The sequence below is a fragment of the Hermetia illucens genome, chromosome 3, assembly GCF_905115235.1.
Source record: "Hermetia illucens chromosome 3, iHerIll2.2.curated.20191125, whole genome shotgun sequence".
NCBI lineage: Eukaryota > Metazoa > Arthropoda > Insecta > Diptera > Stratiomyidae > Hermetia > Hermetia illucens.
The window spans coordinates 62,624,782-62,642,376 of NC_051851.1; the positions used below are offsets into that span (position 1 = coordinate 62,624,782).

General features: G+C 40.4%; 1 protein-coding gene across 3 annotated transcripts in view; it reads right to left on the reverse strand.

Annotated features, from left to right (window-relative positions):
* LOC119653268 (cytoplasmic polyadenylation element-binding protein 2) overlaps positions 1-17,595 on the reverse strand; it is a 575,423-nt gene that overhangs the window by 127,319 nt on the left and 430,509 nt on the right. The gene's annotated exons all lie outside the window — the stretch shown is intronic.

A 17,595-nucleotide genomic window follows, 5' to 3' on the forward strand; every position in this document is an offset into this window, starting at 1 on the left:
TTGCGGACCGTAGAAATATGTACTAAAGAAGTTGTGAAAATTTGAAAGAATTTGGTTGGATAGATTTTGAGCTATGGTGGCAGCCGATTTTCAAGATGCAGTTTCGAGAAAAACACATTTGAAAATTTAAATGTGATTATCAATAGTAACATTTTAACTCACCATGAATCTGCTATACCTGGTCCATAGAGAGCACCCTACGTTTCTTCAAAAAAGTCTTGTAAGGCCGATTGTTACTCTCTGGTTTCAATTCTGGCTCTTTTAGCGAGATCAGTCGATCGGCGTTCGGACCGCCAAATTCGCGCTTTATTACGGCGGTCGGCATAAACCTGACATTGACTTCCCATTGTCACTAGGATTTTGAGAATGCCATTGAATCCTTCATTGAAAATAATTATAGCCAGAAAAGTGGCTACTTCTACGGCCTTGGCCTTGAAGGTGTTTAGGAGCGAAAGTCCAGACCAATGCATTTAACGACTCATTCTTATTCCGGGTCTCTGCTCCTAAACATCTGTTCAACAGATCAACTCGTGACAAATCTTCGTAGATTGGTTTGATGACTGCTTGAACTTCTTCAGTCAAAGGTGCCTTCTCGTGGTGAAAAGTATCCAGTTCTCCTTTAGCTTACGCTTTGCGCCATTTGCACTAACTTCCTCGCCTGCTGGACAGTTTTGATGCTGAGGATTTTCGTCTGTAGAACATTTATGGAAGAAAGTTTCCCAAATTTCTTGCTTCATTCCTTCTATCCAATTTGCGTCTCGACGAATAGCTAGCCCAAAAAATGTAGTGAGGTCGTTAATAACCTCATCAGTAAGTTTTCCAGCCCTTTTTCCACCAATGCCTTTGTGATTCTTCTTTGCATTTCTAAGCTGCGTTCCCATGCTTTTCTCGACATGTCCTACGCATTCCTTTTTTACTACTACGTATATTTTATTATTTGCAGAAATACCGGAGAAAACTCCAGCAAAATCCAGTATACAAAACTTGTCACAATTGGAACATCCATGTTCATGCTTGCTAAAAGTTTCTTTGCTGATGTTGATGCGAAATCCTTTTTCTTCTCTGATAAGTATCGTTTCCCATGAAATACTCCACACACGGGATGACCCCCTTAAGGAGTGAAAGAAGCTTTTCAGAATCGAATTTTCTTTTTATTATCATAGCTCGTTCACTTAGCTATCCCACAATACATTGCATAAAATTTAGAGCGAAATTCGTGCTCGAACACTCAGGAGACGGTCGTTCATTTAAGATAGTGCCAGGCCACCGTACTCGGATAATACGACGCAGACAAGTATTCACTAAAACTTGGAGCCTTTGAGTAACCGTGGAGTTCATTTTCTAAGTGTTACTCCCATATGGCAACACAGAAAGAATATTAGCACAAAACAGTCTCAACTTGACTTTGGTGTGGAGATAATTGCATTTCCATTTTCCATTTTAGAAAGGGTAGCTAAAGCAAATTCACAGCTGTTAATGCATCGGGCAACATCCTATTCGGGGCCGCCATCGACAGAAACCGCTAGTTTCTCCGGAATGCTCCTCATACGTGGAGCGCTGCAGATAAACTCCTTATTCACGGTATCAAAAGCTTTTTCGAAATCGACGAAGAGCAAGTGCAATGGAAACCTCTTTTTCTCGCACACTGTTCCAAAATGATCGGTGGGGTGTTGATGTGGGCAACGCAGGAGGATCCTCTAGCGGAAACCACCCTGCTCTCTGTCGATCAAGCTTTCGAAATATTCTTTGACACATTCCAAGATTATTTTAGAGAGAACACGCAGATACGCCTCCAATTGTCACACTCAAAACGGGTACTCTTCCCCAGAATCTTAACGATCATCTCCTTCTTCTACTCTCTGGGAAAGGTCTCGGATTCCCAAGATTTCCATACCAGTAGAAGTAGCAGATCTACAGTAATTGCAGATACATCGATACTCCCCTTGCGGGGAGACCGTCAAGTGCAGTTACTTTATTCCGTTTGGGTGCATTGATGGCCAAAATTATCTCTCTTCTGCTTGGAGAAACAGTCTAAATCCGCATGCTTTGGTAACTAGCCATATCATTCACAAGAGGAGGAATCTTACCGGATCTGATAAGATTAAGAACCGCGATGAATTGTTCTTTCTACCTCTTTAGCTTCCCATCATTGTGAATGAGAGGTCGACCGTTAACATCCTTCACAAGACTATCGGTAGCAAGCCCTTTCGTGATGCGGTATACGCTTCTGAAAGCATTGCGTTCTGCGGCATCTTCCGCTTCTCTGACCAGCTCAATAGCAAATTCTTTCTTGCCACGGTGAACTTCTGGGGATTTCGCTCGGAGTTCAAGCGCGTCATTCCCGCCATCGCTCGCAGTGGTTGATAGAGCCTTCGAGTCTTTCCGTTTATTTTTATAAAATTAGCAAGAATATGAACAACATATGGGAAGATATTATATTTTTAAATGTAACTTTCTTTTGCATAATCAGTGAAAAAACAAGCAAATGGTGAAAGTTGAAATATTTTTTTTTTTTGAAGACAGCTATAAAATTTTTAATTTTGACCATTTTTACCTGCATTGAGGTTCATATTCTTAGAAAATAAGATGATAATTTAAAATTAAACTTTTCTGGTTTTAGATAATAATTGGGGTCGCTACACTTCCCGCAGTTGGGGAATTATAGTCGCAACCTTCAACAGGCTAATGCTGTGTAACTTTTTTATTTGTAGTTTTAGGATAATTGCGATCCATTCAGTAGTTTTTTTTATTCATTAAAGAAGCCTTAAAAAACATCAAAATTCACAAAAAAAGTTTAACACGACACCAAAAATTTAGCTTTTATTATTTTTTAAAAATTCTAGTTTGCGGACTGTAATTAAGTCTGTACGTTAAAATGCCGTTTACTTTTTTCTTTTAGATGATTGCAGCGCCCTCTAGCGTGGCAGCAGAAAAACACTTTTTTGCAGATGGGTGTATAAATTGTATCTTTAACCAGTTCTTCACAAAAAACCTCTAAAAAAAGCCAAAAAACGGCCTTCACACGGGATGACCCCCATAAGCACTGAAGATAAGCTCACGTGGGTACGGTGGTACTTGAATAATGGACGCAACTAATTTTCCGAGATAATAAAAATAAGAGGGTTAGAGGATTCCAGTGCGTATGCGTTTTGTACTATTGCATCGTCATGACATGACTTTAAAGAAAGCTTGGTTTCAATTCATGATAAAAGACCATTTCTTTAATTAGCACGTCAATGTATGTACATGTGAATCAAAAAGGTATGAAAATTACCAACAAATTAACTCAAGCGATGAAACACAAAATAAATCATGAAATGATATTCTTTCACTTTTACTTCTTAGTATATCTGAAGATATATTCCATTTCCATTGTTCTGTTCTGGTCGACAAACAATAAGGAGGCTAACAAATCAAATATGAGAAATTGATTGTATAATTGTACCTGTTCTTGCTCCTCTGGGCAGTAAGTGATTGACGGACTAATTGACTAGCTCATCTGTAGATTTTGAATTGTAGGAAGTTGATGAAGATGTACATATTTCGTATCAAACGTAGCTGGATGATAACGTTTCATGTGTACACATTACTTTAACGTTATTGCTTTTCAAGCCAATTAGGAATTCTGACACAGATTTCTCATTCAACGAAAATCATGCTAAGGTTTCGATTCATACACATAACATACTCTGTTGCTTTCAATGGTTAACTTTCATGGACACCTTTCAAGATTTGGACTTTAAACTATAAGAGATTTGTTGTTACTATGTATTTGCTTTCAAAGTGAGCTCCTGATCGCCGTAGCTCCCTACACACCTACTTCCATTGTTGAAACTTCACATTGTTGATGTGAAGTTGACAATTTTAATGAATTCGGGTACGTATGTCTTCACAATATAAAATCTCATTTTTTGAGAAACAAAAGAAGCAAATCTCTCTTTGAGTGCAAATCAGAAGCATTCCATAACCCCAACTCAACTCACACCTTATAAAGGATATTGGTTGATAATTCTTGCCAATATAACGACCGTTGTTAGTAGCACTATTAACGATTTTATGTACTACTTGCCAATTGTTCCTATAATAGTATCAATTTGCCCAATAGGTGTATTTGGAGACGCAGAACTACAGGGATGTCAAACTTAAGGGAAGCAAGGTGGATCTTTGACTAACGACTGGGATAATAAACATTTCTGTAAATAGAAGTAAATATTTTTCTTTCATTATATGAATAAAAGTTAGATACATCACTATGGTCTCCAGGTTCTTTCCGAAACACGCGTAGACTGGAATCAAAAGAATTCAATAAGGCTATTACCGGAGTTCTCCTACACAAACTGAACAAACTTTGTAAGGCGATTAATGTTTGTCTTGATCTTCTTATTTAATGCCAAAATAGGCTGGAATTTATATATACATGCATACAGTATACATATATTTCGATATTCTGTCGATTGAACTCGAAATTCGCGAAACGCAATGAGTTTGTATGGATGTCATAAAAGAAAGTTGGTCGATACACATAATATGTCAAGTTGGAAGCAAACATAATGGAATTGAATGCAGAAGATAACTCTCTAAACTATTGCAGTGAGTAGTCTAACAAGTCGGAATCCGGAAGCCCGGTGCTTAAGGTATGAAGAATTTTGTTGATTTTTTATGCTAAAATACTTGACTACACGATGGTTCCATTTACCATATATGTAGCTTCTAGTGTATATACGTTGATATACCCGATATTCAATTCGATGTAATATGGGCATTTTATCTCTCAGAGAGTAGTACAGGGTGCGGCAGCATAACTTCCTTTTTTAAAATGCGCGCCACTCAGTTAGTTGATGTCATAGCGGCGCGCTAGTGGTCTCGTTCAAGAGGGGATACTGTAAAGTTTTGTCCCGACACGGTTCAGTCGCCATCATGCGTTGGAATAGTGAGGAGTGCGCCTTTGCCGTTGAGGTTTACTTTACAAGCGGATTCGGTTATTGCAACACAGCGTGCATTTCGGAATCGCTTTAATTTAGCCCCGTCGGCTCCCGTCCCAGACCGCAAATCAATTGTTACATGGGTCACTACATTTAGACAAACTGCAAGTGTGACAAAAGAAAGAACTGGAGTCCCTCGGCCCGTTAGATCACCTGAGAACATTGAAGCAGTGAGAGCGTCAATGTTGCGATCGCCACGGCGTTCTGCACGCAAACACGCATCTGCCCTTGGACTATCCGATCGTTCTGTGAGAAGAATTCTTCGTGATGATCTTCATTTTCATCCCTATAAGATGGCGATAGTGCAGGAACTTTCAGAACGTGACTTTAATTCTCGGATGAACGCGTGTGAGCTTCTTCTTGATGTCGTTCCCGATATTCAATTGTGCTATTGTTTTTTTTAGCGATGAAGCCCATTTTCATTTGTGTGGGTCGGTTAACAAACAAAACATGCACTACTGGGCTGACACCAACCCTCGAAAATTGCATCAAAAGCCTTTGCATTCACCCAAAGTCACAGTGTGGTGTGCAATTTCCTCAGCTGGAATTATTGGTCCCTGGTTTTTTGAGGAAAATGAGGTTATAGTGACAGTGCATTCGGACCGGTATGTAAACATGCTACAGAATTTTTTTTCCCACGGCTAGAAAATTTGGATTTGGGGGACACTTGGTTCCAACAAGACGGTGCAACAGCACACATTTCAAGAGCATCGATGGCTGTTTTGAGGGAACACTTTCCAGAGCGCCTTATCTCAATTAGAGGCGATTTGGAATGGTCGGCACGCTCTCCCGATCTGTCCCCTTGTGATTTTTGCTATGGGGTTTTGATTTGAAGACCAATATCCAAGAAGAAATTGCCAACATAACACCTGCTATGCTAACTGGTGCTTGGTGGTCAAAGGGTAGTGTAGGTCCCAGGGCGAAACGTGGATTGGTATCCACGATGGAGCCTAAAACCTGGGAAATGCCTGCTGAACCAACATCAAAAGCTCTACTACCAAACCCTATATCCACCTCCACGTGGCGACCGCTGGGAGGTCTTTCTTAACGAAAAGCTGCAGACGGAGAAGGATGAAGGCGAGTCTCCCTCGCCTAAAAACGGGGCAAAGTGTACCAACTGGTCCTCCAGGTTGGGGGTTGGGCAGGGCTGACCCCACACGGGAAACAACTTGTTACGAAGCCACAACAGGAGCCTCGGATAGGACGGATTTTAAAACGACGGACCCGGCAACGACAACGGAATAACATTTTCTCATGGAACGTGCGCTCCCTGTACAGAGATGAAGTGGATGAGCAGCTAGCCGATACCCTGTCCTAATATAGGGCTGATATAATAGCGTTACAGGAGATTCGATGAACAGGGACCGGTTTCCAGAAGAAGAGCCACTATACCGTATATTATAGCGGTCATCCAGTAAACCATGTGCTCGGAGTAGGTTTCTTAGTCAGCCAAAAAATTAAACCTGCTGTTATCGGCTTTGAAAACATAAGCGAACGGCTATGCACTCTGCGCTTGCGAGGCAAGTTTAGAAATATAAGCCTCATAAACGTTCACGCCCCTACAGAGGAGACTGCAGAGTCGGAGAAGGATAGCTTCTACGAAGCAGTAGAAAGAACCCTCGAAGCCTGTCCCAGATATGATATCAAAATCATACTTGGGGATTTTAACAGCCAAGTAGGGAAGGAGCCCGTATTCAGGCGATACGTTGGCTCCCATAGCTTACACGAAAAAACAAATGATAACGGACTGCGGACTATTCAATTAGCAGGGTCACACGAAATGGTTGTTGGAAGTACCTGGTTTGCGCGGAGAGCGATCTACAAACATACGTGAGCCTCTCCAGACGGGATCACTTTCAACCAAATTGACCACGTGTTGATCGAACGCCGCCACCTCTCAGCCTTGATGAGTGTCAGAACATATAGGGGGGCCAATATAGACTCGGATCACTATCTTGTTGGCATGGAGCACGGATAACAATACCACCTAGAATCCCCTCTGACAATCAGGTGAGAGTCAACACTGAAGCCATCCACAACACAACCCTCCGCGACACCTATAAGAGGGAAATGGATGCCGTAATAACCGCAGTCAACAGAGGACCTGGAGATGAAGCATCAAGAAATGATCTTCACAATCACCTGAAGAACATTATCATGGATACGACCACAAACATACTTGGCCCCAGCCGCAAAAGGAGTCGGAACGGCTGGTTTGACGATGAATGTAAGCTAGCAACGGAACGGAAGAATGCCGCATACCGAGTAATGATGGATTCTCAAAGAACGCGGGTACGCGCAGAGACTTATCACGAACTCCGTCGAGCGGAGAAGCGACTTCATAGACGGGAAAAGGAAGCCTGGGAGAACCAACAAGTCTGTGAACTAGAAAAGTACAGGGAGCAACTGCACCAGGCGCAGAAGTTTTATCAACAAGTCAGCAGGATGAAGGCTTATACACCTCGATGCTCATCCTGCCGAGACAATGAGGGAAATCTGATTTCCGACAGAATGGGCATGTTAGAGCGATGGGTTGAGTACTTTGATGAGCTACTGAACAACCAGAACATCGTCGAGTTGGAGGTCTCGCCAACTGAAGACAATGGACAAATACTGCCACCACCAAGTTTAGGAGAAACAGTCCGTGCAATTCATCGGCTAAAAAATCATAAGTCGCCAGGAGCCGATGGAATTACAGCGGAATTGATTAAATAATTGAATATGGAGGCGACCAGTTACACCAAGTGGTTCATCAACTTGTGCTCCAGGTATGGGACAGCAAATCAATGGCTGACGATTGGCAACGAGGCATTATCTGTCTCATACATAAAAATGGAGATATCACACAGTGCAGCAATTATAGAGGTATCACGTTGCTGAGTACCATCTATAAGACATTCTCCACTATCTTGCTAGGCCGGATAGCCCCATACGCCCAGAACATCATTCGCCAATACCAAAGAGGCTTCACTCCAGGCAAATCAGCAACAGATCAGATTTGACCTCTGCGGCAAGCGATGGAAAAACTGTTGGAATATGGACAACAGTTGCACCATCTGTTCATCGACTTTAAAGCCGCCTATGATAGCGTAGCCAGGGTAAAACTGTACACGGCCGTGAGAGAATTCGGTATCCCGACGAAATTAATAAGACTGACTAGGCTGACCCTGACCAATGCGCGAGGCCAGATAAAAGCAGCAGGATCACTCTCAAGACCATTCGACGTCAGCAACAGTCTACGACAAGGGGATGCGCTATCATGCGTCCTCTTTAACCTGGCCCTCGAGAAAGTGATCCGTGATGCTGAGGTAAATGCAAGGGGTACGATCCTCTTCAAGTCCACCCAACTACTGGCCTATGCTGACGATATCGACATCATGGGAAGAACCACCCGAGATGTACAAACTGCCTTCATCCAGATCGAGCAGGCGGCGCAAGATCTTGGCCTGCACATCAATGAAGGCAAGACAAAATATATGGTGGCAACGTCAGCACCGAAGACGAATCAACCAACGACATCAAACCGCACTGGTCAAACACGAAGAAGAATAAGGAGAGGAGAATACAACTTTGAGACCGTTGACCATTTCTCCTACCTAGGATCGAAAATCACAACCGATAACAACTACGATGATGAAATCCGCGCACGGTTGTTGTCAGCCAACAGAGCCTATTTCAGCTTACAAAGACTGTTCCGCTCGAAACGTCTCACCATAGGGTCAAAGCTCTTACTGTACAAGACTATGATCTTGCCAGTCCTCATATATTCCTCGGAAACTTGGGTTCTTATCAAGAAAAATTGCGAACTCTTGGCCGTGTTCGAGAGAAGAATCCTCCGAAGAATTTTTGGCCCCCTACATGAGGATGGACGATTCCGTAGCCTACACAATGACGAAATCTATGAGCGATACCATGACCGTCCAGTTGTGGATAAAATCCGGCTCAATAGGTTACGGTGGGTGGGTCACTTAATCCGTATGGATGAGGATGATCCAACCCGGAAAGTCTATAAGGGCAATATCTATGGTAGAAAAAGAAGACGAGGCAGACCCTGCCTAAGATGGAGTGACGGCGTAGGTCAGGACGCCAGACAGCAAAACCGGGATGTCTGGAGTTCCTTATTAAGGTAGGCCTAGACCGGATGCCAGTTGTTGCGCCGTTGATGATGATGATGATGATTCTAACAAGAGACAGCAAATGGCAAACGCCAGAAATCGGTTTACGCAATGTATGGAGAATAGGGGACGTCGCCTAACAGATTTGATCTTGAAAACAATGTAAATAAAAACTTTAGACATGTACCTATATTATAAAAAATAAATAAATGTTTTCCGATGCATACAATAGTTTTTATTGAGTTTTGAAAAAAGGAAGGTATGCTGCCGCACCCTGTATTTTGACGCGAAATAGGTAAATTTAACCTACTGTAAATTTATTAGCAATAGTAGGATTTCCATCAAACTTTTCCGTATAATGCCCCTAATGAAAACCTATATGATATGAATCTAGGATGAAATTAAAGTTGCTCGCAGTAAAGTTTCAGAATATATTAATATACTATTATCAACTTTACTTAAGCAGATGTTTTAGCGGATAGTATTTTGAGGCCTATTTTTTCGGAGAGAGAACGGGTCCTCAAAGTAATTAACTCCTTTGGACCCCCACAATCCTCCCCTTTCCAACGACCATTTAAACTAATTTTTGTTTCACAAAGTACTAGTTGAGATCTTTCATTTGATACCCCTCATGGGTATATTCGATGGAAAAAATTTTGCATCAATCTTTGACGTAGAAGGGATCCCCCCTTAAACCCAACGTGCAGCAATGTAAGTCACCGTAAGTGTGAGTCGTGCAGTCGTTTCTAAGAAGAGTGCGTGTGACAAACAGACAGGCAAACAGAGAGACTAGAGAGATTTTAATACGGCTTTGTTTTCAACGAAACCGTAAAAAGGTAAGAAACAAACTAACAAGTCGGAAACTGGAAGCTCGACTCTTGAGGTATGAAACGCTTTTCCCCCGTATGAATATTTGGGTGCTTAATCGACCTATTTTTAAAAACTGCTATTGTGTATGTTTTACGTAGGCCAGACTATCCACTTTTTCATTATAGTCACATTTTATGTAGGGGTACAGTAATTCTATGCGAAATAGACAACTCCTATAGACTCCAATAACTTTGTTAATAACCGAAAAATTTCAACCAAACTTTTCACTATGATGCCCCATGTTGGTGTTTATATCACTGCAGAGTTTTGTATTTCGAGGATGAAATTAACAAGGTTTTTCATCAAATTCAAAAAATGCAATATTATAGTATTGTTAACTTTATCTGGAAAAATATCGATGTGGGGTGTCTTTGGAGGCCTAGCTGTTATGTAGAAGTGTCATTGTGGTTCTTCCCAGATTTTACCACTGGATAGTTTTGGAGAATGGGTCTTTAAAAACGTGACCTCTTCCGAGCTCCCCACTACCTCACTTTGCAATTGATGTCAAAGCTTAAACCTGCTTTAAAGATAAATAATCTAGCCCCCCACATTCCTTTATTCAGAGGCCCCACCTATTTCTCGTAGCTCAACTAAGAACGATGTCATTCACTACGTGGGAGTTCACAGTTCCAATCTTTCTAACGAACTTCGGGTTAATACGTATAACCGCTTCTGAAGAGGGTGCGCGTGACCAGCAAATAGAGAGACGGACAAAGAGCTGCTTTCAATAAGGTTTCCATAAAAAAATCATTGAAATAAATGTTTCAGATTCTAGCATCTTGAGGTTTAGTGAGGTAGTAAACCGGAGGACATTATTTCGCACTTTTCAGGTAGGTTGTAAAGGAAACAGTAATTTATAAAAGAAAGGGTTGAAGAAAACCTACTACCGCGCAGCATATTTCTTATGAAGTGAAACAGTTGCAATCAAACTCAGTTAGTAGAGTAATATTGCCAAAAAATCGGAGTTGACGTAAGGTCTAGGAATGCCATCCACCTCTTCGAACAGCCATATATAGTGCTCTTTAGAATATTGACAACAAACGTTCAGGCCGGACGCAAGTTCAGACGCAGCTTAGTGAGGTGACGTGACGTGGTTTGCCGTGAGTTTTTGTAAACCGCGCATGTGCGAACGCAAGGTAACGTGATGCGATTTGAGAGCGTCCGTGAGCTGTGAAGGTTGGTGTTCATGTCGCAGTTTTTACTAGTGACTGCAACCTGAGTTGACTGACAGCCAATATTGACTCCCTAATGGATACAAGTCATTCAAAAAATGGTTCATATATTGCCTAATAATTATTCTCATTTTTCTCATTAGAAAATTGTTGATTAACCAGGTATCAAATCTTTAGAAAGAAAAGGGTTCATCTCCTACAAAAACATATGCTTTTAGATAAAAAATTCCAGGAATGGGAAGAACAGGTCGAAGATCTAAAACATTTTTTGAATTTTTTCGTTAACATAACGTTATCAAAGGCATTTCTATCGCTGTATTTTCCCATTGAGCCAACATCAATAGTGATAAACGGGTAGTCTGAATTAACAGCGGGCATCAATACAATGGAGAAAGTATTTTTGTGGCTTTTAAAATATGTTTGCCATCAATTGCTCCGACGTAATGGGGAAATTGCTACTTTTTTTCAAAACCATGAACAATTACCCCACTGTTCTTTTTTTCGGTTCTGGCATATAGTCGTAAATAGTTCCTACAACTTGTTTTACCATATTCGATACTGTTCAGTCACTCATTCTATAGTGGTAAGCGATACCTTTGTAGCTGTGTCTTGAAGCTAGGGACCTGCGACGTATACAATGCAATCACAACACGTCTAGATATGTAATTAAGGCTGTAACATATATTATTGAAAAAAGTGGCTCAGAAGCTAGGAAAGGGAACTTGCAAGCCCCTTCCTCCAACCCAACATACCGCACAGACATTTTTAAACTTTTATCAATTGCTTGTAATGGGAGATCTTCCTTTCGTACTTAAGGTTCGAAAAACTTCTGCCTTTATTAGCCCTGCTTAACGTAAAAGTAGTACGCGAAAGCAAAACAACTACAAAATAATGCTATAATTTGGAAGAATTTTCACCGAATGATATTCGTTTACGTCACTTCCTTACATGTTCTGATGCTAAACTAATTTGTGAAAAGTTAAGGCATTCAATTTCTATAAAGCAGTAGAATTATCAACACCAGATTGGGATTCTTCAGCCTTACACGGCGAACAAAAGGAGGAAACCTTTAGTACTTTCCGCAACTGGCTTTAATTTTAACATTTTTCGGAAAGGCGGGGAGTTCGCGAGGTCGAAAGTGATAATTTATTTAACAAAGCCATTCTCAGAAATTGCCCAACCGAAAAATCTAAAAACAAATCAAGAGACTGCCACTTTATGGTGGCTAGGCTCTGAAGTAATTTCCATATCGATATCCCTTCAAATAAAGTTAATAATAGTATATTACTGTAATTTTCAGCAATTTGTGGCCCCCCTTAAGTTCATCCTAGCACCACGACATTTTGCAACAATGTAGGCTGTGACATAGAACTTGATCTTACCAAGTTTGGTGGAAATAGCATTGTTACTAACAAGGTTATAATAGGTCAAAGTTGACACTTCTTTGGAAATTCTAGTTTTGAATGTCAATATCACCCGAAAGTGGATATTCTAACATAATATATGCGTATATTACATGTTACGTACTAATGGGGCAAATTCACACTCAAATGTCTTTATAAAAGAAATACACAAAACCTTCCTTACCTGAAGCGGCCAGCTTCCGGTTTCCCGACTTGTTTATGTCAACAACAACGAAAAGAATGCCGCCTCAGTCACAACATCTTGTTAAACATTATATTTTCAAAGCGGGGAGCATACAAATATAATAGCAACCGGGTCCGGTCTTTCCATGCATACTCATACCCCACAATCTATCACAATACACTGATCGTAATTCGCAATGCTCCCCATTCACACCGCTTTCTTCCGAAAGTTCGTCTTCTCAAAGCTCCAGCGAGGCTAGTGGCAATGCTGCACCTGTAGTCGATCATCATTGATTTTTCTTCTAAATAAAAATTAATACTAATTTTGTATTGTAAATATTTGTATGGTTTTTCTATCAATCTTGAATTTATTTAATTAGTAATAAAATATAAATTTCCAGTAGTAATAAATGTATATAAAAAAGTAACTGTTCACTTATTCTTTCATTCTTGAATAAAAGAAAAAAACATCTTTTAGATTTGCAGAAAACCAATAAATTTCCGCCTTAAAAAATGTAGCCACTTTTTCTTCAGTTTAAATAGGCTTTCACACATTGCACCCTTCCCTTTGATGAATCTATGCAATTCAGAAACTGTTCACAGCTTATACGCTGATAGTTTTAAATCATTCTAAAATTCATCCTTGCGTTTTTCTTTTTTATAAATAACTGCTTTTCGGGACCTTTCCACGAAATATTTTTGTATTCAACATAGTCCGAATCAGATTCGGAATTTATTAAAGATTCTAAATATGCAGTAACCATTCCATAAATTGTTCACACACCAGCACGCAGTCGTTATAAAATCACGCCTCAAATTTAACTCTACCTGCGCGCACTTTCACTTTCTGCTTTCCTGTGTCACCCTGTGTTACTCTGCATTACCCTGTGTCTCAGCTTGCGCCCGGTCTTTACAATTGTAGTACATTTGCTGGTAGGTTACGGTAGCAAGAGTATGTCGCGGTAATTCTGCAGTCAGTTTTACTTTTCTCTTTTCCTCGTCTTACTTTTTCGCTCAACATACAAATACTTGCCTGGATGTTTAGTAACTCCGTGCTCCTTACACGCAAATTTATTCTCCGCTATATATGAATTCGGGCTACAGTATCGACTGATCGAGCGGTTCAGATTGCAGTAAAGCATGACCTCCTTTGGTTATGTTCAACTTTTTCTCTCCGCCTACGCCAGGACACATTGGCTGTATTTTTGACTTCATTTTATCCAACCTTCTAGATCATGACAATTGGCTATAGGTCACGTCTCGTGAAAATTTACATCCACTATTCATGTATTGACCCATGAGCGAATCACTAGTCATACTTTCCCTGAAAGTCTACATCAAATTCCACCGCAAGGAGACCCGATTCCCGACCCAATGCTTGAATTTGTATGATGGAAGAAAATTACTGCAGAACTGCATCGTCTTGATTCAATGATCCGTGCAAATACATTCTGCCCATCGTGTGCGGCCACGTGGTTGCGAGAATAGCTTTTCGTGATTTGCCACATTGGTACACATATACAAGAAAACCATATGCGCACCGTCGACCTAACAATACATGTATCATATGAGTAAGACCTATGCACAAGTCAAACACTACCTCGACTAGAAACTCGAATGGGCTCTTCTGTGTATAGCCTCCTTGTTCATCATGATGAAGTTGCTGACGCTGAAGAAAAAAGAAGGAGGTGAATCTAACAATTTGTGAAAGGAAGAAAGTGTTACCCACGAATCATAACGAAGTGAAGTTAGACCAAAAAAATCAAACGTTGAATCCGGGGAATATTTTGCTATACAATGTGGCATGACCAAATGGATCCGATCAGCTTTTCAGTTCCTATACTAACTTCTCTTATTTTCCACAGTTCAACAACAGGAAATGCAAAGCCTTTTAAATCAAGATAAAGAACGTAGCATGCGGAGATTCATTCCATTTTCATATCTAACATGAGCATAGCCACGGCAAATATCGAAGGACATTTTTTTGAAGTTGATTCGGAAAATTTCGCATGAAAAAGGGAAAATTCGAGCTCTACGGCTGCTAATAGGCCACGCTTAAAGAAATAGTGCATGAGGATCATGGAAGCTGGACAAGACCAGAAATCGCCAGACAGACCTGAAGCGATGACATTTTGCGAGGAAGTTGTCAAGAAGATTTAAATTCGCAGACAAAATTTGCAATGCGGTCCTCCTGTTTACAAAAAGTTTTGATCGCATCTCCAAATTTGGAGGAAATGACAAGGCAGTGACACTTCTAGATGATACGTACGAACTCAACCAAACACATCAAAGTAAATATCGATCGATAGCAAGAGTCAGCGCACATAGAGCATGTTTAGGCGTTCTGAGGCTTTGTATTGTGGACTACTTTATGCAATAATATACACTGCTGGAGGTCAGACCGTGGCGGAAGTCCATATTGAAAAGGACGCCGAAATCTGAACGCGGAAATCAGTATGCCAATGTGTGGGCCGAAGGTCGCGGTTCAAGTCTCGTTGGTGGCAAAGGGATTTGTAATCGTGACTGGATGTCGGACACCAGCCGACTCAGCTGTGAATGAGTACCTGAGTCAAATCAGGGTATTGATCTCGGGCGAGCGTAATGCTGACCGGTCTTGAATGAAGTGCTCCAACACATTTCAAGGACCTGATCCAAAATGGATTGTTGTGTCAACGGTTATTATCATTTCAACATTGTCTTTCAAAGCCAAGTATCTCGGTTGGTGTACCACTTACTTGACTTAGTGACCCCGAGGGTTGCAATGAGTCAGTCTATCGCTATAGCAAAGATGTCAAACCAGCTAACAAGATACTACGGACAAATTTCGAATTAAAACGAAACAATGACCTGACCCCAGCATCATTCGGGGGTATATAATTTAAAAGATGCCAATGGAGGCGCTTCTGTACAAACCATTCCAGGTAGTGACCGGATGACACAAACACCGCCATCGAAAGGGAGCGCGAAGGAGAAACTTGTGAAGCTTAATGAAGCAGTAAAGAAAGTTCTAGAGAATCGAAATAAACACAAAAACAACGAGAAAAACGTTAGTCAGACAATACGCGACACTTAACGATTATTGCTTCGAATAAGTCGACAGTGCTATGTACTTAAGTATAGCTCGCACAAAGGAGAACCAAATAATAGACGAAATCCACAGACGAATAATACTTGGCAAGAAAATATCCTGCCAGGTGTCCCACCAAAAAAATGTATATAGGTACATTGCTGGCAAAGTTCACAATAGATAAAACTTTGATTAGGCCTGTCCTGTCTTACTCCGACGAGAAGCGGACGATGAACAGATCGGAGAGCATATAGCAATGTTTTGAATGTCGAGTACTCAAGATAATATTAGGCTTACCGAGGATAGAATACGGGTTGCGAATGAGTTAAAGCAGTGAGTTGTATGTGGTATACGCTAGACCAGAGGCCACCATCCAATATTAAGATTCGGAAGGTCAGATGGACAAGCCATGTAAAGCGTAGGGTCAACAGCACCTACTCAAAGGCAAGCTTGAAGATAAACTACTACAACCAGGACAATGCGGAAGTGGATAGGAGGACTGAGTGGATAATGCAAATTACACGCTACTCGGTTTCGGAAATAGGAAGATGTGGTCGCGCGCCAGAGAAGAATGAAGACTTCAGGATGTTGAAACCGACATCGGGCTGAAGCGCCATAGAAGAAAGTAAGGATTATATGATACAATGGATCTTACAAATGCTTTATGCGAATGGATATTAGGTAAGCAATAGCAGCATACGAGGTTTAGTAAAGCTTTAAACAATTACCTCTTATTTTTAGCTAAGGACGCCTTGAATTATACGATTTTTTTTTTAAATTTGTTAAATTATTTTCTGCGATTTCACAGCTTTCAGTAATTCCGGCCAGTTATTTTTCGTTTTTGTTTTTGGGCGTTTCAATCCAGAACGCTCGACTTGAATTTCTATACGTATGGTACTCAGTTCCTCGGAACCGTTCATCGTTTTTTATAGTGTACACTGATATAGATATAGGTTCTTCTAATCTGATTCAGAATTTTCTAAACCAAATTCAGTATTACCAAACGAATTTCAGACCTTTTCAAATTATCTTCAGACTTTTCCAAATCAATTTCGAAATTCAAATTCAAAATTTTTTCAATATAGTTTCATAGCAACATTTTACCACTGAATAAGAATCTGGTTAGTATTTTTGAAAAAATATGACCCTGTTTTAATAGACCATGGTATTCGGCCTGAGCAATCTCTTGAATCTTTGCAGTTTCTTCTTATGACTTCTGTAGTATATTTGTGACTGCAATTAATTCCTCTGATTCCGATAGAACCTCATTAATGTCCACTGACAATCGGGATGACTTCAAAAGTATTAGAAGTTTACATTGTGGCGTTCCTAATTACTTTCAGACACCTACCCAGAGCAAGCAACTGTTTCGTTACTAGATTTTCTACCGAAGTTGGCTTTCATCTAAAAGTTAAATAATTACCTCACCAAGGTCGAGTCCCAAGAAGGCATATTAAATTTTCAAAAAATATAAAATGCCAAATAACGTGCTAGAGGCCGCCATTGAGTCATTATATTCCCAGACATAATACAATGGTTTATCAAAGTAAATAATGTTAGACAATTAACTCAAATTTTTTCAAAGAATCCTAACTCTAACCTCACTCAGCGGTAAAAAGTTGGTATAAAAAAATTCCGAATGCAAAGTGTATAATTGCGATTTTGGAATGGAAAAGTCTGAATTTGGAATGTAAAATACTGAAATGGGTTTGAAAAGATCAGAAATTGGTTTGGAAATTCTGAATTCGTTTGGAAATTCCTGAATCAGACCTGCAAAACTTATACACCACTCATACTTGATTT